This window comes from Bubalus kerabau, chromosome 2 (genome assembly GCF_029407905.1).
Source record: "Bubalus kerabau isolate K-KA32 ecotype Philippines breed swamp buffalo chromosome 2, PCC_UOA_SB_1v2, whole genome shotgun sequence".
Taxonomy (NCBI): domain Eukaryota; kingdom Metazoa; phylum Chordata; class Mammalia; order Artiodactyla; family Bovidae; genus Bubalus; species Bubalus kerabau.
Window position 1 is genome coordinate 199,443,831 of NC_073625.1, and position 27,149 is coordinate 199,470,979.

General features: G+C 46.8%; 1 long non-coding RNA gene across 2 annotated transcripts; it reads right to left on the reverse strand.

Annotated features, from left to right (window-relative positions):
• On the reverse strand, nucleotides 1-27,149 carry LOC129645054 (uncharacterized). 2 transcript variants are annotated; one of them, XR_008711142.1, is made up of 3 exons: nucleotides 27,006-27,149; nucleotides 20,722-20,822; nucleotides 1-334 (listed from the first exon to the last, which is right to left on the reverse strand). It is a non-coding gene; the product is annotated as an uncharacterized LOC129645054 (long non-coding RNA). The 2 variants fall into 2 exon arrangements; XR_008711143.1 differs by lacking the exon at nucleotides 1-334 and adding an exon at nucleotides 19,234-19,509.

Consider the following 27,149-nt stretch of genomic DNA (forward strand, 5'->3'; position numbering starts at 1 on the left):
TTCTACAAACCCTCTAACACATTATTACTTGCCAGTGTTCCTTAAAGACTCTTTAGTAAGGTCTAGCTGTCTCATTCCTCTCAGGAGTTTGGGACATACTTCAGAAGACTCAGTTTTAGGGTACCCAGAAGATCTTCTGTTAGTTCTTCATCAACTTAGATCTTAATCTTTCAGTATCCCAACTCCAAAGTCAGAGGAGACAATCTGGTTGGGCCAGTCCAGCGAATGGCTTGATTTCCCTGGGTCAGGTGTCCACTCTGATCCAGTCGTCTGTGGTCAAGGAGATAGGATCTTAAAATAACATGCCACTTTCAACTTCTTTCTTAGGCAGGGTCTGTGGATGAAAGGAAATTCAAAGAAAAGGGTGGAGGGAGCTAAATGCAACCCTAATTATACTGAATTCCTGGAAATGCAAAGTCACAGACCAGATAACAGGTCATGCATCCCTACCTAGAAACTGACACCTAGGGAGTCCCAGCCTGCCCTGCTCCCCTGCCGCTGGCCTCCAATGAACCATACCTCCTGGTTTTCACACCCTGTGTACTCCTCTCCCGTATGACTCTGGACTCGACCACGTGCTTGCTTTGGTTATTGAGACATTAGCAAAGTGATGCCAACAGAGACTTGATAAATGAATTCACATCGAGAATTGTCCTCTGGAAATGCTCCTTCTTAAAAGCCAACTGCCATTCTATAAAGAAGCTTGGGCTACTGTGCTGAATGGGAAGAGGAAGCCCCAGGCCCAGCCACCGAATATAGCTCACAAGTGACCTCAGATGCACCACATGGAAAAGAAGAACCACTCAGCTGATACCAGTCAGTCCAGAGAATCATGAGAAATAATAAATTGCTGTTGTTTTAAATCACTGTTCAGGGGAGGTTTATAAGGCTACAAAGCATTTATTAAAACACATGCCTTGTTTAAAATTTCCTTGGCTACAAGACTCATCTAGACATCCAGATGTCTGGCCAAGGACCCTTGGAGAAAATTTTATGGCTCTGGGAATACTGCCAAAGAGCCCTAAAAAATGAAATCTGGAGATGTCTTCATTCTCTCCTGGAAATTTAGAAAATTTCCCCCTCAGATCTTGAACAGAGAAGGAAAATCCTTAAGTCATGAGGCATAAGAAAGTCCTGCTAACCAGCCAGGTGAGACGAGGCTCTCGCAGAGCTCCACACATTCCTCTTAGGTTTCTTACTCTTATTTTCTCCTCAATAAATGCATCAGCTTGAAGGGAAGGCCGCAGTTCTTTTTTTTTTTTTTTTTTGGTTCTTCCAAGATACCAGGGGCATCCCAAGTGGTGCAGTGGTAAAGAAGATGCCTGCCAATGCAAGAGACTAAAGAGATGAGGGTTCAGGATCATGCGTCAGGATGATCTCCTGGAGGAGGAAAGGGCAACCCATTCCAGTATTCCTGCCTGGAAAATTCCATGGACAGAGGAGCCCAACAGACTACTAGCCCATGGGGTTGCAAAGAGTTGGGTCCAACTGAGCAACTGAGTGCCTGACCATGCACGTGCACGCAGGCACACACACACACACACACACACACAAGACACCAAGAGAGAAAACTGTTTTCAAATAACTTCTGTTCTATCACCCAGTCTCCTGTGAGATTGCCCGTAGTGTGACGGGTTTAAGTCCTTAGGGTAAATTTTCCTAAGAATAGCAAGGAGATAAGAAAGCCTTCTTCAGCGATCAATGCAAAGAAATAGAGGAAAACAACAGAATGGGAAAGACTAGAGAGCTCTTCAAGAAAATTAGAGATAGCAAAGGAACATTTCATGCAAAGATGGGCTCGAAAAAGGACAGAAATGGTATGGACCTAACAGAAGCAGAAGATTTTAAGAAGAGGTGGCAAGAATACACAGAAGAACTGTACAAAAAAGATCTTCACGACCCAGATAATCACGATGGTGTGATCACTCACCTAGAGCCAGACATCCTGGAATGTGAAGTCAAGTGGGCCTTAGAAAGCATCACCATGAACAAAGCTAGTGGAGATGATGGAATTCCAGTTGAGCTATTTCAAATCCTGAAAGATGATGCTGTGAAAGTGCTGCACTCAATATGTCAGCAAATTTGGAAAACTCAGCAATGGCCACAGGACTGGAAAAGGTCAGTTTTCATTCCAATCCCAAAGAAAGGCAATGCCAAAGAATACTCAAACTACCGCACAATTGCACTCATCTCACACACTAGTAAAGCAATGCTCAAAATTCTCCAAGCCAGGCTTCAGCAATACGTGAACCGTGAACTTCCAGATGTTCAAGCTGGTTTTAGAAAAGGCAGAGGAACCAGAGATCAAACTGCCAACATCTGCTGGATCATCGAAAAAGCAAGAAAGTTCCAGAAAAACATCTATTTCTGCTTTATTGACTATGCCAAAGTCTTTGACTGTGTGGATCACAATAAACTCTGAAAATTCTTCAAGAGATGGGAATACCAGACCATCTGACCTGCCTCTTGAGAAACCTGTATTCAGGTCTGGAAGCAACAATTAGAACTGGAAATGGAACAACAGACTGGTTCCAAATAGGAAAAGGAGTTCGTCAAGGCTGTATATTGTCACCCTGCTTATTTAACTTATATGCAGAGTACATCATGAGAAACGCTGGGCTGGAAGAAGCATAAGCTAGAATCAAGATTGCCAGGAGAAATATCAATAACCTCAGATATGCAGATGACACCACCCTTATGACAGAAAGTGAAGAGGAACTAAAAAGCCTCTTGAAAGTGAAAGAGGAGAGTGAAAAAGTTGGCTTAAAGCTCAACATTCAGAAAACGAAGATCATGGCATCTGGTCCCATCACTTCATGGGAAATAGATGGGGAAACAGTGGAAACAGTGTCAGACTTTATTTTTTTGGGCTCCAAAATCACTGCAGATGGTGACTGCAGCCATGAAATTAAAAGATGCTTGCTCCTTGGAAGGAAAGTTATGACCAACCTAGATAGCATATTGAAAAGCAGAGACATTACTTTGCCAACAAAGGTTCGTCTAGTCAAGGCTATGGTTTTTCCAGTGGTCATGTACGGATGTGAGAGTTGGACTGTGAAGAAAGCTGAGCACTGAAGAATTGAGAGTCCCTTGGACTGCAAGGAGATCCAACCAGTCCATTCTAAAGGAGATCAGTCCTGGGTGTTCATTGGAAGGACTGATGCTGAAGCTGAAACTCCAGTACTTTGGCCACAGTTGACTCATTGGAAAAGACCCTGATGCTGGGAGGGATAGGGGTCAGGAGAAGGGGATGACAGAGGATGAGATGGCTGGATGGCATCATCGACTCAATGCACATGAGTTTAGGTGAAGTCTGGGAGTTGGTGATGGACAGGGAGGCCTGGTGTGCTGCGATTCATGGAATTGCAAAGAGTCGGACACGACTGAGTGACTGAACTGAACTGAACTGAAATTTTCCTAATGACAAAGAAAGCTACCTAGAGAGGCAATCACCATCTTCTGAGGTCATGAAAAATACTACTAGGTGGGGCTTCCCTGGTGGTAAGCGGTTAAGAATCAGCCTTGAAATGCAGGGGACACAGATGTGATCCCTGCTCACGGAGCTATTATCCCACAAGCTGCAGAGCAACTAGGCATGTGGGTCGCAACTAGAGAGCTTGTGCTCTGAACCAAAAGATCCTACACGATGCAACAAAGACCCGACTCAGCCAAATAAATATTTTGAAAACCATAAAAGATTCTACCGGGATCTCAGGAATATTTTGGCTGGGTATCTCAGGAATAACTGTCTCTGGCTGAAGGTGTCCCCAGTTACTTACTGATTCCATTCAGGATGCAAGGCTCCAAGTTCTATTAAGTGTGCCTAGGGATTTCTACTCCAAAACACCAAGACTGACATTAAAAACCTCTTAAGTCAGTGACTAAGCACTGAACTTTGCCCAGAAGCAAGCTTTCATTCATTCATTGAACAAGTATGTTATTGGGCAGCTACCCTGTGGATTGATATGATGACTGAGCAAATATTTCTTCTTTTGAAGCTTGCCAGCATGCTTTCTCACCTTGAGAAGAGTGAACCAAACAATTTTTTTTTTTTTTTTTTTTTAGGATCGGAGATGGCCTCTTTCTTTTGGATCCAGTTTGATGATTCTTCTCTCTCTCCCCAAGCCAAGAGTGAGCCTGTGATCCAAGCCAGGCCAATTAAATGTTCTTGCTCTGGATTTTAAATCAAAACAGATTAAACAGACTGAAAACAAATTGGCACTTCGGGATCTCACACCCCAATCAGGCTGTTTTTACTGGAACATTTCCTGCCACCTTAACTTCCCACTATTTGAGACTGCCTTGTTCCTACTCGTTTCCAAGCCCTGTTCTCTGGCCTATGGATTCCAGATGTCCTTCCAACAAATCTCACTTTCCTTAGATTAGCCGCACCAATTTCTGTTGCTTTCACCCCAAACACCCTGACTGGACACAAGAAATGAATGAAACAGACATAATCCCAGCTTTCAGAGTCTGTCAGTCTGGTCGGGAAGACACACACGAAACAGATGAAAAATGTGCATTACAAAGAGTTGTGAAATGAAGGAACAGGGTGTTATGAGAGCCAGGAATGCGGTGATCTAATTGGCATCTCAGTGGTGTTGCTGAAATCTGAAGGCTGAGCGGGCTCAGAGAGACAGGGTGGAGGGAAAGAACCTTGCTGGCCTAGGACAGAGAACAAGCAAAGGCCCTGAGGCAGGGAGATGTTCGCTGCGTTCCAGGAAGGAATGGAGGCTGGTGTCTTTGGGAGGCATGAGCCACGGCTACTCCTGGATCACACAGCCTTGTAGTTTACGGGGAGAAGTTAAGTTTGATATCACGACAAGAGGCAGACGTTATTGGAACATTTTAAGTCTGTGAGAATGTGATCTGATTAGATTTTTAAACAATTCCTCTGGCTGCTCTAAAAAGAGTTGGCTTAGAGGACAAGAACTAGGGAGCTATTGATTGTTCTGGGAGGGTGAGGATGCTATTTAGGCTACATGGCAGCAAAGGAGAGGGAGAGAAGCAGAGTCCTGCTGCAATTTGTCGGTTTGGACACAGGGCCTCCCACTCCGAAGTGTGCCTGCCTGTGGCAAGGACCAGCCCTGCTCTTGCCGGCAACCCCTGCATCCATGGGGCTTCTGCAGAATTTCATAATTTATTAAGTGCTGCTCTGTCCAAATCTCACTTGATCCTTGCAGCAACCTTGAGGGGTTGTTGAAAATCAAATAATGAAGGCTGAAAAGGGGCAGTTGAATGGCCAAGATACACAGTTGCTGCAGATGCTGCTGCTGCTAAGTCGCTTCAGTCTTGTCTGACTCTGTGCGACCCCATAGACAGTTGCCAACAACCAAACCAGGACTCAGAGCCGACTCCTTCCATGATTGCTGCTGCCTCCAGCTTAGTAGAAAGAAAAAGAAAGTGAAGTCACTCATGGACTGTAGCCTACCAGGCTCCTCAGTCCATGGGATTTTCCAGGCAAGAGTACTGGAGTGGGTTGCCATTTCCTTCTCCAGGGGATCTCCCCAACCCAGGGATCGAACCCAGATCTCCCACATTGTAGGCAGGCGCTTTACCGTCTGAGCCACCAGGGAAGTCCAGCTTAGTATCTGGTGTATACGCTGTGCGATCCCGGGACGCTCACAGATCTGAGAGCGAACCGAGGATCTTCTCTGCCATTCGTGGACATTCCTCGCCCCGACGAGCCTGAGCTCCGCCTGTAGGATGGTCTCGGCACTTCATTTGCGTCTGTCTCCCTCCCTCACCTGGAGGCTTCTGAAACCACTGTCCAGCTTTGCCCAGCACGTGCTGAGCCCTCTTTGGCCAAGACATCCATGCCTATCCCCTTTTATCTCATTCTGCCTGAGTCTCCTTCAACATTCTTTGAGTCGTTTCTGCTATCCTTTCCTAGAACGTCTGTCTCCTTTGCCTGGGTTAAAGTCTGGACTGGCAGCATCAGCCTCCGTTGGCGATTTGTTAGACATGTGAACTCCCAGGCCCCGCCCCAGACCTATTGAGTGAGGAACCATGGGGGTGGCCCGGCCATCTGTGCTTTCATCGGCCTGCCAGGTGACTTTGACGCACACCAGAGTTTGAGAGCCACTAGCCCACGTCTTCTCAGGAACAGCCCTGATGCTGCAGACAGTGGAGCCCAGGGAAGGCTGTGTTTCCTATAAACCCAAGCCAGGGGCTGAGGTCCCTGATGGCCCACATGGCTGAGAAATGGTGACAGCCCGTCCAAACTGCAGAACTTAATGAAGTTCCGAGAGGTGTTTTCAGGGCCAGTGTCCCCTTAGGCCTCTCTCCTTGGCTTGCAGACAGCTCCTTCTTGCTGTGTCCTCCTGAAGGTCTTCTGTCTGGGTGTGTGCTTAACTAGGGTGTGTGTTATGGTCTCTCTTCTTATAAAGTCCCCTGTCAGGCTGGGTCAGGGTCTGTCCATACGACCACGTGTAACCACGTGATGGTGCTGGCAGTCGGTCTCTCAGTCGTGACTGACTCTTTGTGACTCCATGGACTGTAGCCCTCCAGGCTCCCTGGCCCTTGGGATTTTCCCAGCGAGAATACTGGAGTGGGTTGCCATTTCCTCCCCCAGGGGATCAATCTCTGTCCTGGAGATTGATCTCCTGCATTGGCAGGCTGATTCTTTACTACTGAGCCACCTGGGAATTTAACCACAACCACCTTTTTAAAGGCCCTGTCCCCAAATTCAGTCATATTGTGAGGTGCTGGGGGGTTAGGACTGGAATATATGAATTAATAAGGGGACAGCTCTGCACAGACTGTGACTAGAATTCTCTTCAGTGGAGTAGGGAACAACTGTAAGAGGTGGTCGGAGAGGGTTTTCCAGAGAAGATGATGTTTAACTTTAGTCCTATGTTTCCAAGTGGACAGGCATTGAGAGTGAATTCTGAGCAGAGCAAGGTACCCTGAACAGGTAAAGAAGTGGGACTATTGGCTGGCTTGGAGATAAGAAGTATGTCAGTGGCTAGAGTATGTGGTCCATGATGTTGTATCTTGCTGCCCAGGTCAGGGGCGTCCAGGGGCCCAGTCTAGAGTCTTCAGGAGCATTGACAAATGCATCATTTGGGTTCTTTGGTTACTGACTCAAGTTAGGGTAAGTCAGCATGGAATTTATAAAAGGATATTAAGGAGCTCAGAGAATTGTTGGGACGGCAGAATAATTAAACACAAAAATGGTGCCCTGGGGAATGGTGCCCATCAGAACTGCTTAACACCTTGACAGAGTGATCCCTGCCAAGGGACCAATGAACAAGCTCTGACAGCTTTCTCTGCCCTTCAGTTCAGTTCAGTCACTCAGTTGTGTCTGACTCTTTGTGACCCCATGGACTGCAGCACGCCAGGCCTCCCTGTCCATCACCTGTCCATGGAGCTTACTCAAACCCATGACCATAGAGTTAGTGATGCCATCCAACCATCTCATCCTCTGTCATCTCTGCCCTTGAGAACCTCCAATCAAGATGCAAGATCCCAGACTTATAACATCAAGTGTAGGTGAATATATGGAGCAGTTAGAACTATCCTAAAATGCTGATGGGAATGTGAGCCAGTACCAAAACTTTGCACGAAGTGTTCCCTTGGTATCTCTAATTTTCTTGAAGAGATCTCTAGTCTTTCCCATTCTGTTGTTTTCCTCTATTTCTTTGCATTGATCGCTGAGGGGGGCTTTCTTATCTCTCCTTGCTATTCTTTGGAATGCTGCATTCAGATGCTCGTATCTTTCCTTTTCTCCTTTGTTTTTGCTTCTCTTCTTTTCACAGCAATTTGTAAGGCCTCCTCAGACAGCCATTCTGCTTTTTTAGCATTTCTTTCCCATGGGGATGGTCTTGATCCTTGTACCCTGTACAATGTCATGAACTTCCATCCATAGTTCATCAGGCACTCTATCTATCAGATCTAGTCCCTTAAATCTATTTCTCACTTCCAGTGTATAATCATAAGGGATTTGATTTAGGTCATACCTGAGTTGTCTAGTGGTTTTCCCTACTTTCTTCAATTTAAGTCTGAATTTGGCGATAAGGAGTTCATGATCTGAGCCACAGTCAGCTTCCAGTCTTGTTTTTGCTGACTGTATAGAGCTTCTCCATCTTTGGCTGCAAAGGATATAATCAATCTGACTTCAATATTGACCATCTGGTGATGTCCATGTGTAGAGTCTTCTCTTGTGTTGGAAGAGGGTGTTTGCTATGATCAGTGCGTTCTCTTGGCAAAACTCTAATTAGTCTTTGCTGTGCTTCATTCCATATTCCAAGGCCAAATTTGCCTGTTACTCCAGGTGTTTCTTGACTTCCTACTTTTGCATTCCAGTCCCCTGTAATGAAAAGGACATCTTTTTTGGGTGTTAGTTCTAAAAGGTCTTGTAGGTCTTCATAGAACCGTTCAACTTCAGCTTCTTCAGCGTTACTGGTTGGGGCATAGACTTGGATTACCATGATATTGAATGGTTTGCCTTGGAAATGAACAGAGATCATTCTGTAATTTTTGAGATTGCATCCAAGTACTGCAATTCAGACACTTTTGTTGACCATGATGGCTACTCCATTTCTTCTAGGGGATTCCTGCCCACAGTAGTAGATATAACGGTCATCTGAGTTAAATTCACCCATTCCAGTCCATTTTAGTTCGCTGATTCCTAGAATGTCGACGAGAGAAGGCCACCTCTCTCGTGTGCCAGAAGAGGTCACAGAGCTCAGTAACAGACACACACTGAATCAGCAATGGAACAAGGCACAAAGGGCCGGGTCTGGGGCCCCACTGTCCCCTCCCTGCGGGGTGGGGGGGGGCGGTCTACAGACAGCGCCTATGTCTCCTAGCATCTATGTATGATGACACAAGGGGAATACTGCCAACAAGGGAAGCTCCCCTGAGCCTTGATGTCCAGGGTTCTTACCGGTCACGAAGGCACAGCTGGCTGCTGCTGTGTTTCCTGAGGTGTGGACCAGCCCCTCTGAAGGTCCATGTGATGCTGTGTGGTCCAAGGCATCACCATAAATCGTCCAGAAGTGTCACTGCCTGGCTTGGCTCCTGGTAAACAAGGACACTCTTGTCAGGCAGGCTATCCTTGGGCTCAAAGTTACCTCCCAGGAAGCAGGAACCGAACCTTTTTTGGAATATGCAGAGTTTGGCGTTCTATACTACAGGCCTTCTCTTCTGTCTCAGTCTAGCGGCTGTGTCGGAGTCAGAGGGCAGCACAGTGTCACGGCTGAAGGCACGGCTGCAGGGATGGGGCCGTTCACGCCACCCAGCCGCGGGCCTGTCTGGGGTGAGGACTGGGCCGGAGTCCACCACATTCTCATCATCCTGGAACACCGTGCTCCCTGCAGCCCGTCTACTGTCCTCCACATTCCCACAGCCCTTCATTTGCCAGGAAAGTCCCAACTCAGGCTGTAAATTGAGTGCCCCCAAAGCCCTCCCCGACAACCCTCAGCAAAGGCAGAGCCTCCTGAACTGACTCAAGCTCTGCCCTGCCCAGTGCTCTGAGATGAGAGGTGGCCCCTTTCCCACTCTCCTTTTGATTCTTCCTCTGCCCTCTTCTGATGGGCCCCCGACTTAACTTCACCAGGACAACGACCTGCCTGCCTCATATGTGCCTTGGAGACTCCCTGGCCCAACCATCTGCTCCCACTCCTGACAGCCTGCTCACTGCCAAGCGTGGAAAGTGCAGATCCATTCTTCTGAGGGCTGTTTCCAGTCCCCAGTCCCCGTATTCCCACCCGGTTCTTCTCCTCCCAGCTGCTGAAACAATTTCCATATTTCCAAGGCAGGGAGGAGTTGGTGAGAACTCTTCATAATCCACATCCCATTGCCCAGGCTTGTAAAACACGTTATGTGCCAATATATTGTCTCCTTCTTGGCACCTGGGGTGTGAAACTGGGATGGCAGCAAACCGGGTCTGAATCCAGGCTACTCCTTGGCCTCAGAGCAAACCAAGCCCCTCATGGAGATTATCTGACCCTGAAGATGAAGCTGTCCTCTTCCCAAATGTCACCTCCTCCATGAAGCCGTCCTTAGACCCTCAGTGGATACTGATTTCTCTCCAGTCTGAAACCTCATACATGTCTCCATACAGATTCTTCCTGGTATTACTTCCTTTTCCCTGAGTGCCCCATCTCCTCCGTGTTGTAGGTAATCAGAACCATATCTATCCCCTCTATATCTACCCCCTAGTGTCAATATTTGTTGAATGACTATTTGATGATAGCTGATAGATGGCCCCACAGGCCCTAGTCTTTAGAAGTCGGATCTAAACTGGAAAGAGAAAGGTTAGTAGAGTTCTTTGTTCACCTCAGCCCTAAAGTGGGTACAACAGGCTGCCCCATGGGGAGCCTGGCGCAGGGACCTTCCAATGCCTGGCAGATGGCCAGTCAAGAAAGAAGAAACCAGGACACAGGCTCCCTGAGGGTGGGAGTATGCTTTAGTTTATACCTTCGGGGCTCAGCAAAATGCTGCCCACCTAGAAACAGTGAGGTCCAACAAAGCCACGAGGAGCAGGTAATACAAGGCTCAATTTAGAGAGAGAACTGAAGCAAGCAGCTTCTTAAAATAAGACCTTCCAGGGCTGAGGCGAGGTGGGAGAGTGGGCCCAGAGGCAGCCGGCAGGTTCTTTTTCTCTTCTCCCTCCAGACTTGAGGCTGTGCCTTGAAGCAGCCCGCCCCCCTGCCACCGCCGGCTCCCACAGACCCCCAGGTGCCGATACAAGCAGGCAGTGGAGGCGTGGAAGAGGCTCCCTCTCCAGCAGAGCTGCTCACCCTTCACCGTGCGTGTGGTCAGTGCAGGTTTTATGAACCTGCAGCTGCTGGGTTTGTAGGTCTGGGTAGGGCCTGAGATTCCACAGTTCTCCCAAGTTCCTGGGTGATGTGGATGCTGCTGGTGGAGGAAGGTATCTGAGGAGTGACGGGCAGGCTAGCAATGGGTCTCAGTGCTGGCAGCCTATAATCACCTGGAGGAATTTTTAAACTATTGCCAAAACTTGGATGGTTATTATGAGGTCAGTGGGTCTCCAAGTTCAGGCCCTGGGCTGGCAACACCAGCATCAGCTGGAAACTTGTGAGAAATGTAAATGCTCAGGGCCCCCACAGACCCCCAGACTGCAAGGGCGGGCGCAGGAATCTAGGTTTTAACGAGCCCTTCAGGTGCACACTGAAGTCTCTGCATCTTCTGCCTCCCAGTGAGATACAACAGGAGGTGCAGAGCATCACACAGAATCACCATGTGGGGTTCCTGCCAGATGTACTTGACCTGAGTCTCTTCTCAAGGAAGCAGTGGTTAGCCTATCCTGGTAATGCTGTGTGGTTGTGGAGAAGAATGTCCCTTTTCTTACGGGATTCATGCTGAAACATTTAGGGGTGAAGTGCCAATGTATGCAGACTGCTTTGGAATGGTTTGGCCAAAAGGGAATGCATGTGTAATAATAGAGACATTATGGATGTGGCAAGATGTTAATAGCTGGTAAATTTAGATAAGAGATTTAAAAGAGTCCCATGAACCCTTCTTTCAAATTTTCTGTATTTTTTGAATTTTAAAAAATAAACGAAGAAATAGTAACCATGCAGGGTCTGGCCTCTAGTGTTCTCTGATGCAGTTATTTGAAGGTAAAAGCGGATTCCACTGTAGAATGGAATTCCTTCTGGTAATTCAAACGCAGAGCCAGTGTTAAGGACCTCAGGTGCAGGGCAGCTTTTCTTAAACTGTGGTCAAAACAGCCACTTGCTCCAGAACTCTCTGGGCTGCTGCTTTAAAATGCAAGTCCTGAGTCTCATTTGTGCACTGGAATCAGGATCTCTCAGGCCAGCACCATGGAGAATTCTGGTGCTAATATTTGGGAATCATTGTTTAAAAATCTTCATCAGAGCATTAGGTCACCGATCCAGGCTACAACAGGGCCCAGGACATAAAATGAACTAGTACATGTACACCCATGGCTGATTCATGTCAATGTATGGCAAAACCCACTACAAGACTGTGAAGTAATTAGCCTCCAATTGAAATAAATAGATACATTAAAAATAAAAGAACTAGTAAAGCAGGCTGGGTACAAGGCTGTAGGGAGCAGTGAGGAATAAAGGAGACAGAATAGACGCTCCCTTTAAAGCCCCAGCTTCCAGCTGACTGTGGCAAGAATGTGTTGCCACTGTTGCCCAGCATTGTCAAATCTTTTTTTTTTTTGAAGATACACTAGAAATTCAGAATTTTTAATCCCCCAGTTTAAAAGTGTTGATGACTTTATCAAACAAAATCCAAACACTAGGGTCTGCAGTGATGTCCCCTCTTTCGTGCCTTATGTTTGTAATATGTGTGCTATCAATGTGTGTGTGTGTGTGTGTGTGTTCAAACAAAGCTAAACAAAACATCTCTGGGGGTAATGTGCAGCCTCCTTCTGCTCATCTGTAACTTCTGACTTGGACTTAGCTAAGCAATTGGACGCTATGAGGGTCATGGTTCGAGGGTTCTATAGCTTGTCAGAGAAAGTCCCACAGCTGGCATTCTAATCGTGTTGTCACATCCTGGAACAATAGTTTTCTCTACAGGAATCTTTCTAAACATCCCCTGCAAATTTCCTCTGTTGTTCTTTAAGTCTGATGGGGTTGAGGGGGTGGGAGAACCTGAGTGAGTGGTGCTTCCATTCGAAAGGGTTTTCCCACTTACTCTGGGTACTTTCTATGATCCAATGGATGTTGGCAATTTGATCTCTGGTTCTTCTTGCCTTTTCTAAATCCAGCTTGTATATCTGCAAGTTCTCGGTTCATATACTATTGGATCTTAGCTTGGAGGATTTTGAGCGTGACCTTGCTAGCATGTGAAATGAGTGCAATTGTGCAGTAGTTTGAACATTCTTTGGCAATGCCCTTCTTTGGGATCGGAGTGAAAACTGACTTTTCCAGGAGAGTTGGACCATAAAGTAGGCTGAGTGCCGAAGAACTGATGCTTTTGAACTGTGGTGTTGGAGAAGACTCTTGAGAAACCCTTGAATGGCAAGGAGATCAAATCAGTCAATCCTTAAGGAAATCAGCCCTGAATATTCACTGGAAGGACTGATGCTGAAGCTGAAACTCCAATACTCTGGCCACCTGATGCCAAGAGCTGACTCATTGGAAAAGACCCTGATGCTGGGAAAGACTGAGGGCAGGAGGAGAAGGGGACGACAGAGGATGAGATGGTTGGATGGCATCACCGACTCAATGGACATGATTTTGAGCAAGCTCAGGGAGTTGGTGAAGGACAGGGAAATCTGGTGTGCTGCTGTCTATGAGGTCACAAAGAGTTGGACATGACTGAGCGACTGAACAACAACAACTGGGTACTTTCTGTGGCTCCCAGCCCAGCAGCCATGCCACCTGTCCACAGGTCCTGGGATACGAGGTCTCAGTCCCAGCAACTCCGCTGCCCAATTGTGTGAACCTGGGCAAGTCACATCCCCTCTCCGCACCACCAGCTCCTTTCCACGGCAGGAGACTACAGCCGTTGTTTTTGTTTTTTTTTTTTAGCAGCAGAAATCTTTTTTAAAAAATCTACTGAAAATTTACAGCAAAACCCAAATATGAAGCAAAATGATACAAAGTTAATTTTTCCAAGGTTGACTGGGACACATCAATACTTGCCAAACCTCTCATACAGCCATAAAATCCCAGGAAAAGAGTTTGAAAACTACAGAGCTTAGTTATTTTCAATAAAATTTTCCAATTTGGAGATTTGCTTATTTTTCCAATTTGGAAATGCCATTTTTATGGGATTTATGGGATTTCAGATATTTATGGGCAATTTGCTCTAGGTCTCCCACTGGTTCATATTTTACTTACAACTGTAGGGAAGGCCACTTCTTCAAAGCACTTTTTGAAGCCTCCTGATTATACAGAACTGTGATAGAAGCTATAAAGGAAAATAGCCATGGCTTCCAGTTCCCTGGCATTAGAATTATAAATACTGAGAGGTCAAAGAGGAAATGGGCTTTGGACAAATTCTTATCTTGTACTTTTCAACCTTTTCTAACCTATGACTTCCTTCTGATAAACATAAAGATCTCATGGACTGAGAGTTCTTGATGTCATCCCACACTTTTGCTTTGAGAAAAATTTTGTTCAACCTTTCTTTGTGTAATTTATCTAACAAAGACAATAGGTATTATATTTTCAAGTTCCACACGAAATTATATAATAACAGTGCATTATTTACTTGCTTTTTCTGAAACACACGTGTATGCCACCCCCAAAGAATGGAACCTTCTCCCTCCTTGCCACTGGGTATAACTGACCAAATCCTTCATCCTCATTTGTGCTTAAGCCTTGCTTTCTTCAGTTATGAAGTGTGAGGCCTTAATACTGGAAGAGAGGTTGGGGCAGGGAGTTGGTGGGGACATAGGTGAAACCAGAGTAGCCTTGGGTTGATTATTGTTGAAACTGGGCAAATGGTCTATGGAGATTCTTTGGTGTTCTCTCCACTTCTGTATGTTTCAAAAATTCCCATAATAAAAAGGTTGAAATGAAGACGCTGTTATCTGCCTGAGGGTTGGCAGTGGAGTGTTTCGCTCAGCTGCAAACCTGGAAGCGTGTTGAACAGCATCTTCAGTTGCTGCAGCCGCTCCTGACCACGGTTTTCCTGCCTCCACTCCCTGACTCTATCTATTTTGTTATAGCAGAGTATCTTACTGAGCCCCTCTGAGGACACCCAGGGAATTGCAGCAGTCCAGATCCAAAGTCAGAGCAAGCGCCTGATTCTGGGTCCCTTCACTCATCTCTTGATAGTAACCAGTGGAGCTGGTCCTGGCCACCGCAAGTCCTCTTCTAGCCTGGGGTACAAAGGGTTAACACTCTGCCTCTGGAATGACTGGGTTTCCCTTTGGTCAGAGCTGTCTTTAGGCTCATGCCTTCCTGGTGACTCAGTACAGACCAGCATGACCATGAGTCTGTGGTTCCCGAGTACAGGGGTAACTGACTTGCATTACCAAAAACTGAGACTGGTTTACACTTCACTTCTTCATCCAGGTTGAAACAACTCACCTGTGTCCTGAGTGGTGGGGAAAGGCTTCCATAACACTGGATGCCTCATGGACGGTCAATGCAGCCTCCAGGAAAAAATAAACCAGAAGCTGCTGCTAACTAAAGAATCTGTGGCATTCAAACGCAGGGAGGGGATTGTGGGGGTGCAGAGTGGGTGGGCAGGGCACCAAAAGGGCTGACATCCGAAAAATCCATCTGTGACAAAGTGGCTTCCAGCTAATTAAACAGAGAAAAACCTCTTTTAGCGAAGATAATCCTATTGGATCAACTTGCAAGATTTTTGCAGCCACCTTCTGCCTCTTGGAGCTTCAATTAAAAGCTATTTAGCAGATGGCAGTTTCTGAGTCACAATCTTAGACTCTGGCAACCACGTGAGCTGTCATTTTCCCAGGGGGTCCTGGCCGCATATGGCCCTGGAAGAGGAGCGACCGTGCTTTCCTGGTGGGCAATGGAGAGCCCTCTCCCATCTTAGCACTCAGATGGCAGGCATGTCGGTATGTCCATTAAGGGCAATGAACAGGAGGGACTTTACTGCTAATTCTGGAATTTGGGGGCTCTGGAAGACATAACATAGCAAGGCTGGAAAGGAGCCTAAAAACACATCGTGTGTGTGTGTGCGTGTGTGTGTGTGTATGTGTGTGTGTGTGCATGCGCTCAGTCGCTCAGTCGTGTCCAACTCTTTGTGACCCCAAGGACTGTAGCTGGCTGGTCTTCTCTGTCCGTGGAATTTTCCAGGCAAGAATGCTAGAGTGGGTTGCCATTTCCTGCTCTCGGGGATCTTCCTGCATCTCTTGCATCTCCTGAGCTGGCAGGCATATTCTCTACTGCTGCGCCACCTGGGAAGCCCACCCTGGAGATATCATCTGGCCTAACCCCTTCTTTTTATAGAGTAGGAAAACTGAGGCTCAGAGAGGTGATGTGATCTGTCCAAAGTCATCTCGCAAGGGAAAACCAGAGTCAGGAATACGTCTCAGTCTTGTTTACTATAGAAGTGACTTCTCTGTTTATTTTAGGGACTTAATTCATTGCCTGCTTCTCTCCCGAGTTCCCTCCTTATACTCCCGGGGCATGTCAGGGACATCTTCCCCATGATCTGACAAACTGGTCAGCAGAGAGGCTTGACAAGGTCACTGCGTCCCCCCTCCTGCTTCACTGCAGGAATCAGTGCTTTACTGCTCTCCTCCTTAAAGCTTCCTACTAAAGCTGAAGTCCCAGCTTCCCTTGAGTGCTGTCAAACAGAAACACAGCCGGACACTGGTCAGAGGCAGCAAGACAGATTTCATTCAGTTCTACTGCAGTCGGGGAGAGAGCTCAGCTCCACTCCGCGGAAACAGACGACAGGAGCCCTTTAACCCCCGCAGCATGCTAAAGGGAAGTGACAGAGGATGTGATGGAGGGTGGGTGACGGTCAAGGCCACCTGTATTCTGTTGTTTTGTCTTTTTTAATAACTTTACCTGTTTGCTTTTGGCTGTCCTGGGTCTCTGTTGCTGTGTGGGCTTTTCTCTCGTTGCAGCGGGCAGGGGCTACTCTTCACTGCACTGTGCGGGCTTCTCATTTGTGGTGGTTCTCTTATTGAGGAGCAGGGCTCTAGGGCACTTGGGATTCAGCAGTTGGGGTGCCTGGGCTCCAGAGCACAGGCTCAGTGCTTGTGGTACACAGGCTTAGTTGTTGCGTGGTGTGTGTGATCTTCTGGGACCAGGGATCAAATCCGTGTCTCCTGCATTGACAGGTGGATCCTTTACCACTGAGGCACCAGGGAAGCCCTCCGCCTGTGTTCTCTATTGAAATTGGGCTCCCACCTCCTCCTACATGCCCCCTCCTCCCTTTGGAGGCTGGGAGACAGGGCCCTGCCCTTCTTGATGATTACATTCCAAGCGATGGCTCCTAGGTCCTCAAAAAGATAATACTGGCTTGTGGAAGATACATCACAACAGGACAGAGAAAGGATTTCCAATTGCCAGTTCTTCAAAGTAAATGCTCATAAGAAAAGAGAAGTCAGGGGCATATAATCAGGGTTTTGGAACAAACAGTAAATCCTTTTGGCAGTGTTGAAATTTCTATGAAATTAAAACAGGCTGGCTCCTTGGAAGGAAAGCTATGACAAACCAGATAGTGTATTAAAAAGCAGAGACATCACTTTGCCAATAAAGGTCTGGATAGTCAAAGTTGTTGTTTTTCCAATAGTCACGTATGGATGTGAGAGCTGGACCATAAAGAAGGCTGAGCACTGAAGAATTGATGCTTTCAAACTGTGGTGCTGGAGAAGACTCTTGAGAGTCCCAAGGACAGCAAGGAGGTCAAAACAATTAATCCTAAAGGAAGTCAACCCAGGATATTAATTGGAAGGACTGATGCTGAAGTCGAAGCTCTAATACTTTAGCTACCTGATGCAAAGAGCCAACTCATTGGAAGAGATCTTGATGCTGGGAAAGACTGAGGGCAGGAGGAGAAGGGGACGACAGAGATTTAGATGGTTAGACAACATCACTATCTATCTTCTCTCATCTATTCATGACTCAGTGATCATGAATCTGAGTAAATTGCGGGAGATGGTTGAAGGACAGAGGAGCCTGGCATGCTGCAGTTCACAGGGTTGCAAAGAGTCCAGTGCAACTTAGCAGCTGAGCAGCAACAATTTAAGGAGACTGGGACCATTGTCCTGGGGATGCAGACCTGAGGTGTGTGTGTTGTTCAAGTGTCTTAGTATACAGTATGGTCAAAATCATTTGCGTCAAGAGCCTGCAGTTCTCATGGGCCAAAGATGAGGCCCAGTCAACAGAGGAGCTTGACTCAAGTTTGGTCCAAGAATAGTCTCTGTCAGTGCCGATGAGACTTCTGCTGCTCTGACCGTCAGGAAGTTGATTCAAATGTTTTCCCATGTAACCCGCTACAATTTAAGCTTATTTCTACCTGCTCTGTACTGTGGCTGGAAGTTGGTTCGTGTTCTACTTGGAATATCTCTTCTTATATTCAGTGTCAGATTTTTCCAGACTGGATTTTAAGTTTTCTGAAGATAAGATCCATGTATCACATTAAAAAAAAAAAAAAAAAACTTCCATTGTACCTTGTAAGTAGCTGATTTGATAATTATTTTCTGATCAAAATCCCAGATCATATTCTACTTTCAATGGTACTCACCAACTTTCTATATCTTATTTCTAGAACCACCTCTGTGGCTTTTCTCAACTCTCTTCCAACTTGGGAGGCCAAAATCAGGCTCAGAAATTCATGTCTGTACATCTCACAAGCACATTCTCTTTCCAGAAGGCCCTAGAGAATTCAATTATCCAGTTTTTGCTGTGTGCCTGCTATAGGCCAGACAGATGCTGCTCTGGGTGCTGAGAAGAGGTCAGCAGGTTATTGTATTCTCACATGCCATTAAGCAGAGCAGCGTGAGAGACTGAGCGGTAAGTTGGTGATTTCAGGGCTCAGTGAGGTGCTCAGAGACAGAGGTGTGTGTGTGCAAGCCCCTCAGTCGTGTCCGACTCTTTATGACCCCATGGACCGCCGCCCGCCAGGCTCCTTTGTTCATGGATTCTCCAGGCAAGAACACTGGAGTGGGCTGCCATTCCAGGGGTCCCTATGGATGGAAAATGGTCAGGAAAGGTCTCTCCAGAAGAGACAGTGTCTGCTTGGGCTGGCCTCCCTCAAAGCAGAGCCTGGGAGGGGAAATCTTGTACAAGTGACTTATTGAGAGAGATCTGAAGAAGCCTGTCAAGAAATGAGGGGAGTGAGATAGAACAAGAGTCCCAGGGGACTCTCTGGAGGGAGTGGGAATTACACCAGAGCTGTCTCTCTTTCAGCCAAAGAGGACAGACTTCTGTACTCTTACCTGCCGTCATTGGTTGGAAGCTGCATCCCAGGGCTAGGGTGCCTAGCCTCCCATATAATTCTATGGAAGAAACCCCTTTTGGCAGAGGGTGAATCTTGGGGAAGGATTTGGCTTTGAGCTGTTAGAAGCTAATGCTCATAGCCCCTGGGGGACAGGTGTCTTGCTCAGCTAACAGGGATTCGGGGTGAGTGCCCCCAACCTCTAGCACAATGTCTGAACTGACTCTAGAGAGGGTACTAGTCAAAAGTAGTTACACGGGATGTATAGGAGGGGGGATAGTAGGGTATTTCAGGGCAGAGGTACAAGGGGAAGAGAGAACACAATACATTTGCCAAGGACAGAGGTTCGGTGCGTCTTGGCTCTGGGTGCTATAACAAAATATGAAGTGGGTGGCTTATAAGCAACAGACATTTATTTCTGACAGTCCTGGAGGCAAGAAGTCCGAGATCAGGGGACGGCACGGTCAGGTGTTGATGAGAGATGTCTTCTGGGTCGCGGATTGCTGTTTCCTTGGAGTATCCTCACATGGCAGAAAGAGGCCACGGGAGGAATCTGGGGTCCTTTATTTAAGGACACAAACCCGAATGGTCTTTCAGAGGCCCCTCCTCCCTGCCCCATCACCTAGGGGGGTGAATTTCAACTGGTGAATTCGGAGGAAGGGAACATACCATCAGTCTGCTGCCCTGCAGATGGGATAGACAGAATCCTGGGTTTAAAAAGAAAGGAGTGGGACTTCCCTGGTGGTCCAGTGGCTAAGACTCCAAGCTCCCAATGCAGGAGGCCCTGGTATACCGCAATTAAAGATCCCACGTGCCGCATCTGAGTCCTGGAGCAGCCTGACACAAAATATTTGTAAAAAATGAAAAGGATGTGCGTGGCAGCAGTTAATCGCAGTGAGGGTAGGAGTCCTCCCCAGTTTGGTGACTCGTGTCCACCCTTCTGCCTCCTCAAAGGAGAATGGAGATGCCGTCACTGGGGAAAATGAACCAGAAGGAGGGTGGAAGAGGGCTCTGGTCAGGACACACGGAAGGATGACTAGTTGGAGCTATGCGACGTGTGAGTCATTCCAACTCACAAGATTGTATGAGCTTCTCCCCTAGCAGTAGGAGATGTTTATAAAAACCTTCTCAGGCCCCGTTCTTTGAACAGGCATTTGATTTATTCACCTGCAGTCAAACACCCAAGAAGCCCCAGCAGAGTTACTCGTTGCTGTGCAATTGTTTACCCAGCCTGTCGCTCTCGCGGGAGGCTGTGAGCTGGTCCTGGCCCCAAATCCATCTCCCTGAAGCCAAGCTGGTTGCTCAGGACCTTGAGTTCTGCCCAGTGATCACAAATTGATAAATTGGTGTTTCGTTCTGTTTTTCTCCTTTCCTGAGAAGTTATTTCCTTTTGAAAAGATGAGCACTATTGTAGCTTTCCCCTCACTGGGACCTCAGTCTGCCCCTTGGCCTCAAAAATAATAGCTGAGTGTTTTGCAATAACACTTGTCAACAACTCCTTACCTCTCCCACTTCACTGGCTTGAATATACCCATCTTCAAGCAACTCTTCCTCTGTGGAATTTAATTGGACAAACACCTTCCCACTTACGGGGGATGATGCTTGTTTTTGGTCTGTGATTGCCATTAAATCTTTGATAAATGCATTAATGAAATTGTATGAACCAAGAACCTACTCTGAACCTCTTAACAGTGTCAAAAGATTATCAAAGGCTTTTGTTGAGATGATCTGTGTGACTGCATACACACAATGTGATTGGATTGTGGACATATGCAAAATTACAAAGCAACATCCAAGCTCCACAGATGTCCTGTGTAAGCTACATGCCTTCCCCCACTTAACTAATTACCAAAATAACTGTGTATCCTCAGGAACTGTTCTGATTTTCATTCTCACCTTGGTGGCATTCTTCATGCATTTTTCAGGCTGTGGCATTCATTCATTCATTCCATAAATACACCTCAGAGCATCTGCTGTGTTGCAACCACAATCAGGTGCTGGAAAAGCAACAATGAACAAAGTATTTAGGGTCCTGGCTCTCGTGGAATTTCACAGCTTTGGTAGAGAAGCAGATATTCAGTAAATCATTTTAAAATGTTTAATCACAGGAAAAAGAAAAAGAAAAAATGTAGAATCGCACTCGGGACAGTTTTAAGAAATAAAAATACAGTGGTGTTCTGATTACCTGCAGCTGCACAACAACCATCCCAATGCTCAGGCTTGGGGGCAATAGACTATGTGATTGATGTTGATGATCACCAGATAGGAATCGGTCATCTGGCAGCTCTGGCTGGCATTGGCTGGGGTGGCATAAAAGCTGGATGCTGGAATCATTTGAAGGAAACACCCCCTCCCCTGTCTCCAGGACCTCAGCTGTACGTGTCAGGTGGAACACATCACACTGCCTCTCCATGCAGTTTGGGCTTCCCCAGGGTGCGTGTCCTGAGAGAGGGCAGGTGAGCTGCCGAACCAACTGTGGACTCACAACTTCCTGCACAACTTCAAGGGGAAGGGAAATAGTCCCCCATCTCTTGATAAGGTTTCAGAACTACATGTAGGAACAGAAACGCGGCTAGGGCAAGTTTTGGAATGTGTAATATCTCACAAGCGGCTATGAGAGAGCAAAGACTTTATTAGAGGGTCCAGGATTTTTTAGGATGGGATCCGGAGGAGGTGGGAAGAAAGGGAGAGCATTCCAGACAGTGGGTCCTGGCTCAGGAGGACGGCGGCTCTAGGGGGAGCAGAATGAAAGGGTGGCTGCAGCAGAGTGAGCCTGCGTGACGGAAAAGCGCCAGCAACGTGAACGTCATCCGTGGGCGCCCTCGAGGCGCGGCACCAGCCTGTACCTGGCATCCGGCTTGTCTGTCGCTGCACAAACCACCTCAAATTCCTTAGCGTAAGACAGCATCGTCACTTGTTATTTTTTCTCTATAACCCACTGTCCAGAAAAAGGCATCCTTGAAAGTAGGTACTTTTCCAGCTTGAATCAGGACTGTCTTTGCCAGACCAGGACATATGGTCCTTCCTGCTCCAACGTCCATAGCCCTCTCCAGCTCCTTTGCCTTCCGACCGTTCACTGTGTCATTTTCAAACACACGCTTATTGAAATGTGGGCTTTAAAATGTATTTTCTGTTTCTTGGTCATTTCTCACTTCTAGATCATAAATACTGTGTTAAGGTTGCTTTTTCCTGATGAGCCTGAAACTTGATGGTTACGAATTTTGTCCCACGATGTCTCTCATGCAAACTGAGACAGCTTCTGGCCTGTGGAAATAACCACTCAGGATGCCTCTCTGTCAGACGAGAGAAACCCAAGCAATGGAAGATTTTGCTTCAAGAAATGCTTTTTAAAAAACCTCATTTTTGGCTAAGTGGTTTAAAAAAAAAAAGAAAACAGGGATGACTCATCAGTTGAAATCAAATCCTTCATCCCAAAAAAGTGTTTTTATAAGAAGTGGGTGTTTTTTCTGTCCCTGAAGGCAGACGGCGTAATATTTGGTGCCTTCCTCTTCTGAGTAATATATTCCATCTCAGTGGAAAGTGACAGCTTCAGACTGGAGCCAATAACACTTTATTTTCAGAGCTGGGCGTGATACCCCCTTCTGCGCCTTCGGCCCTGAGAAGAGTTCAGCCTGGACCATTCCACACAGGCCCCTTTGCCTCCCTTCCCTCCAGCCAACTGTTAACCTGTCTTTCTGAGGACCCTGGGTGCCTAGGGAGGGTGTATGGAAACAGCGCCAGATGTAAACAGCCCTGACTATCAACAAGCACGACGTTTACTGTCCTTCAAGAATCCACCCACCGCCCACCTTCCTCTCCCAACCTCAGTTCCCCACTCGGGAGCCTGTATTCCTTTCGCAGATCTCCACCAGGACGTCTTTTCTTTCCCAAGACTCTACGACTCTGTGTCATTTACTGAAAGAAGGCGATGGGATTCATTTCTGAGCCATGAAAACAAACGTCCCATTCCACCCTGTCTGTCTTCTTGGAGGCTTCCACAAATACCTCCTTGCTAGAAGACAAAAATGCAAAACGTGTATCCATCTCTTTTCCAGGTTGGAGTCCACAGGGAATTCGTACCAGCCCTGAACTATTGCTCCAGCATCAGGAATTAAAGGGTATTTAAACAAGATATTACACGAGGCGAAGACCAGGAGAACAGAGGGGGAAAGCTAGGAGAGACACTCGGGTGGAATAGCAGCCCTAACAGCTGCTCAGACGCAAGGCGGGCGGGACTTAGGGCGGCCAACCGTCCCAAGTGGCCTGGGCCATGGAAATTTTCAGCTTCCCAGTCCAGAAGGTTCCAGGAATACCACGGTGAGTTCATCACCCAAACTGGAGTCCTCTTCCTTTGTTATCTTTATTTTTTTATTTTACTGAGGATAGTAGACTTACAGTGTTAATTTCTGCTGCACAGCAAAATGACCGCATCTTTTATATATATATATATATATATATATATATTCTCTTCTCAATAACATTCTCATTATTGTTTATCACAGGATATTGAGTATAGTTCCCTGTGATATACAATAGGTTGTTTCTCCATCCTATACATAATAGTTTGCACCTGCTAATCCCAAACTCCCAGTCCATCCCTCCCCTCCCCCTTTGCTGGAGTCCACTTCCTTAATCAGAAGCTCTGCTGGGATAAGCCAGGTTCTGCTCTGGAACAGGAGGAGGAAGCAATGCCATGGTCAGACTGGGGTCTGGAGGGGAAAGAACAAAGCCAGAGGAGCCGCCGGTCACTCAGGCTTCTTGGTTCAGGGGACTAAGGGATGTTGGCGGTAAGAAACTGGCCATGGTGGTGGTGAACAGCATTACAGAGACATAAGAGGGCTCGCTGTCTTATCTGTAGGCTCAAAAGGACGAGGCAGAACTCCACTCTGTAAGGAAGGGATCACTTAAACTATAAGAGGAACAGGTTCAGCTGAGCTTTTAAGGTCCTCTCCAGGCAGCCTTGCAGCAGAACCCCTGGGGTTAGGGGTGGTCTGGCTTCTGGCCAAATCCTAGGGCTCTCCTCTGTCCCTCTTCCAGGCTCTGGGCCCTCCTCTCCGCCCATTCCTGGTGGGAGGGCATTAATTATTCAAACTTCCTTTTTTGTCTTCACCAGCCGTCTGTGCATCTCACTGCTTCAGCTCCAGAGAACAATCCAGAAGTACTGCCTGTTCTGAAATAGCTGGAGGGGACAGTTACCACCACCATGGACTCCCCTTTCCAGAAAAACAATGTCTGAAAGTCAGAAATAAGGCAAAAAAAGATGCAAAACAGAATGCCTGCCTCAGGGGCATTAGACCTTCTAGAAGGATACAACTTTGATTGATTGTTTATTCTTGATTCAATATTCTATAAGCCTTTAAAATTAGCTATTTATTTGTTAAAAACCATTCGGGTACAAATGGCTTTTATCCAGTAGTGGTGCAAATGATTTTTTTTCCTGTAGAGATAAAAATCATGTACTGTTTATGGAGAAGATAACACGAAAGGTTGTAGCTTTATTGCCTTGAGGAAAAATAACCGGTTTTGTAACTAACTCAATGACCTTACTCCCCATTTTTTCCTTTCACTAACCATGCATCAGATCATCTTACACACCTGGTTCTCTCATGAATGAGTTAAAATAAAACTTTGACACATATACCTTAGATATTTATAGGAAGATTATACTTCCTTTTGCTTTTTTTAACTTTTGTGTTTATACATTTTTTGCTTTTTTTTTAACATTTTAAACATCCTTTCTACAGTCCCCTGCTCCTCCTACCCTCCTCCCCCATCTCTGTTTCTGATTTCCTTTGGACTCACCAGAATGCAGTTCTAAGTCACAAGTCCTGGACCTCCCTCAAGGGCTGTGATAAGCACACCTTTGGGTATAAATGCTTTTAAAATGAATTGCTCAATTGCTATTATCTATAGCAGAATCTGGACACCAAGATGTCCAGCAATAGAAAGTTATGGCACATCAACACTAAATATGGAGAAGGCGATGACACCCCACTCCAGTACTCTTGCCTGGAAAATCCCATGGACGGAGAAGGCTGGTGGGCTGCAGTCCATGGGATCTCGAAGAGTCGGACATGACTGAGTGACTTCACTTTCACTTTTCACTTTCATGCATTGGAGAAGGACATGGCAACCCACCCCAGTGTTCTTGCCTGGAGAACCCCAGGGACAGGGGAGCCTGGTGGGCTGCTGTCTATGGGGTCACACAGAGTAGGACGCGGCTTAGCAGCAGCAGCAGCAGCAACACTAAATATCATGCAGCTATTAAGCGTAATCATTGTCAAGCCTATCGAAGCCACATGGAAATGCTCAAGCAAACTTGTGAGAAGACGGCTGCCCTGGTTACCCAGTGATAAAGAATCCACCTGCCTATGCAGGAGAGGTGGGTTAGATCCCTGGTTGGAGAGCATCCCACATGCCGCGGAGCAACTAAGCCTGTGTGCCACAGCTATGGAACCTGCGCTCTAGAGCCTGGGAGCCATGACTATAGAGCCCATGCGCCCTAGAGCCCGTGCTCTGAAACAAGAGAAGCCCATACACCGCTCCTAGAGAATCGCCCGGGCTTGCTACAGCTAAAGAAAGCCCGCGCGCGGCAGCGAGGACCCGGAGCAGTCAAACGTAAATAAATAAATAAAGTGTTAAGCGGAAAAGTACATAAAAAAGACGTTGTATAAAATAAGAATTGGAAGGTAAGATAAGCATGAAAATATCTGTGAGGAGGGGCTATTAGGAAGCTTTTTTGTTTTTTTTTTCTCAGTGTTTTTAACCATGGCATTTGTCCTTACAATGAAAAAATGTAAGAAAGTTGAAAACCCAAGCAGGCAGATCATTAGCATTATATGATATTATTGATATGAAATGGATAGTTACCACCAACACAGTCACAGAACAATGGCTGGGAGATTTCATTCACCCTTTCACCTCCAAACACTCAGGGAGCTCTGCGTGTGCATGCAAGCGGCTCAGTCGTGTCTGACTCTTTGTGACTCGATGCACTGTAGCCCACCCAGTTCCTCTGTCCATGGGATTCTCCAGGCGAGAGGACTGGAGTAGGTTGCCATGCCCTCCTCCAGGGGATCTTCCCAACCCAGGGATTGAACCTGCACGTGGGTTCTTTACCACCAGCACCACGTGGGAAGCCCGTGAGCTCCGAGGTCACTTTAACTCCATCTGCTATATGACTGGGCAGGGAAAGGCAAGACCCAGGGCATTAGATGAAACTTGGTGGGGCAGGACTTATAAGCTTCCAAAGGCTTGTAAGGGCATGCAAGACCTCAACACTCAGACTCACGGACAGGTATTAGCAGCTCTGCTCACAGACTCCCAGCAGGCCTGCAGTCCCTTTGGAGGGCTGTCAAGACCCAGCTGCCCATCCCTGCCCTTGGCATGGTCACTGTTGCTAGCCCTCTGTTGACCTACTAAGATCCACCTTTGGGCCAGAGAAGGTGAGTGTGCACCCTCTAGACCCCAAACTGGGACCCAGGCCCAATTCCGCTTTGTCCACCCTACCTTCCTGCCACTTGCAGCTTCCACGCCTGGCCACGGAGAGGCTTCCCGGCCATGGACGTGGTGCTGGCTGTCCTTCAGAGCCCAGACATTCCCCCCGCCCTCTTGGAGGAAACCACAAAAACAAAGCAGGAGCCAGCTTTGTTCCGAGGGGAATGTTTTCACCCTGTTTCTGCTTCATGAAACTCTTTGGCCTGTAACACAGGCAGTGAAGCATCCTGAGACTCCTGGAGGTACCCATGCCGCCAGCCCGATGACCTGCCAGCTCCAACCTCACTTGGAGTTGCTTTTATTTCTCTGGCAGCTTTTTGAAGTTGGCTCATCTTCTGCGTGTATGTATTTACAAACAGACTTTTATGTTCCTTAAAAATCTCCCTTCTTTTGAGTCCCCGAGTCAGTCTTTGTTCAGTGAGTAACAGAGTCCTACTTTGTTTGATAGGTTGGTACATTCTTAGCTATTTTTCAAGCAGAGATCCCGAGCATAAGCTCCTAATGGGCAGGGACATACTTTACATTTTTAAATAGCTAACATAATGCCCTACACAGAATAAATATCTATTGGCAACCTGGAAACAATCCTAATGTTCATCTTTAGGAGAGTGGATAAACAACTAATCTATTCATACAATGGAATACCATTTAGCAATAAAAAGGAACACTTCACTGATGCATACCACAGCGTGGATGAATCTCCAGAACATTACACTGAGAAAAAGCAGCCAGTTGCAAAGGAGCATGTACCATTTGATTCCATCTGTTTGAAGCTCTAGAACCAGCAACGCTAGTCAATGTGGATTGAATGCTTGTACCCCTTTCCC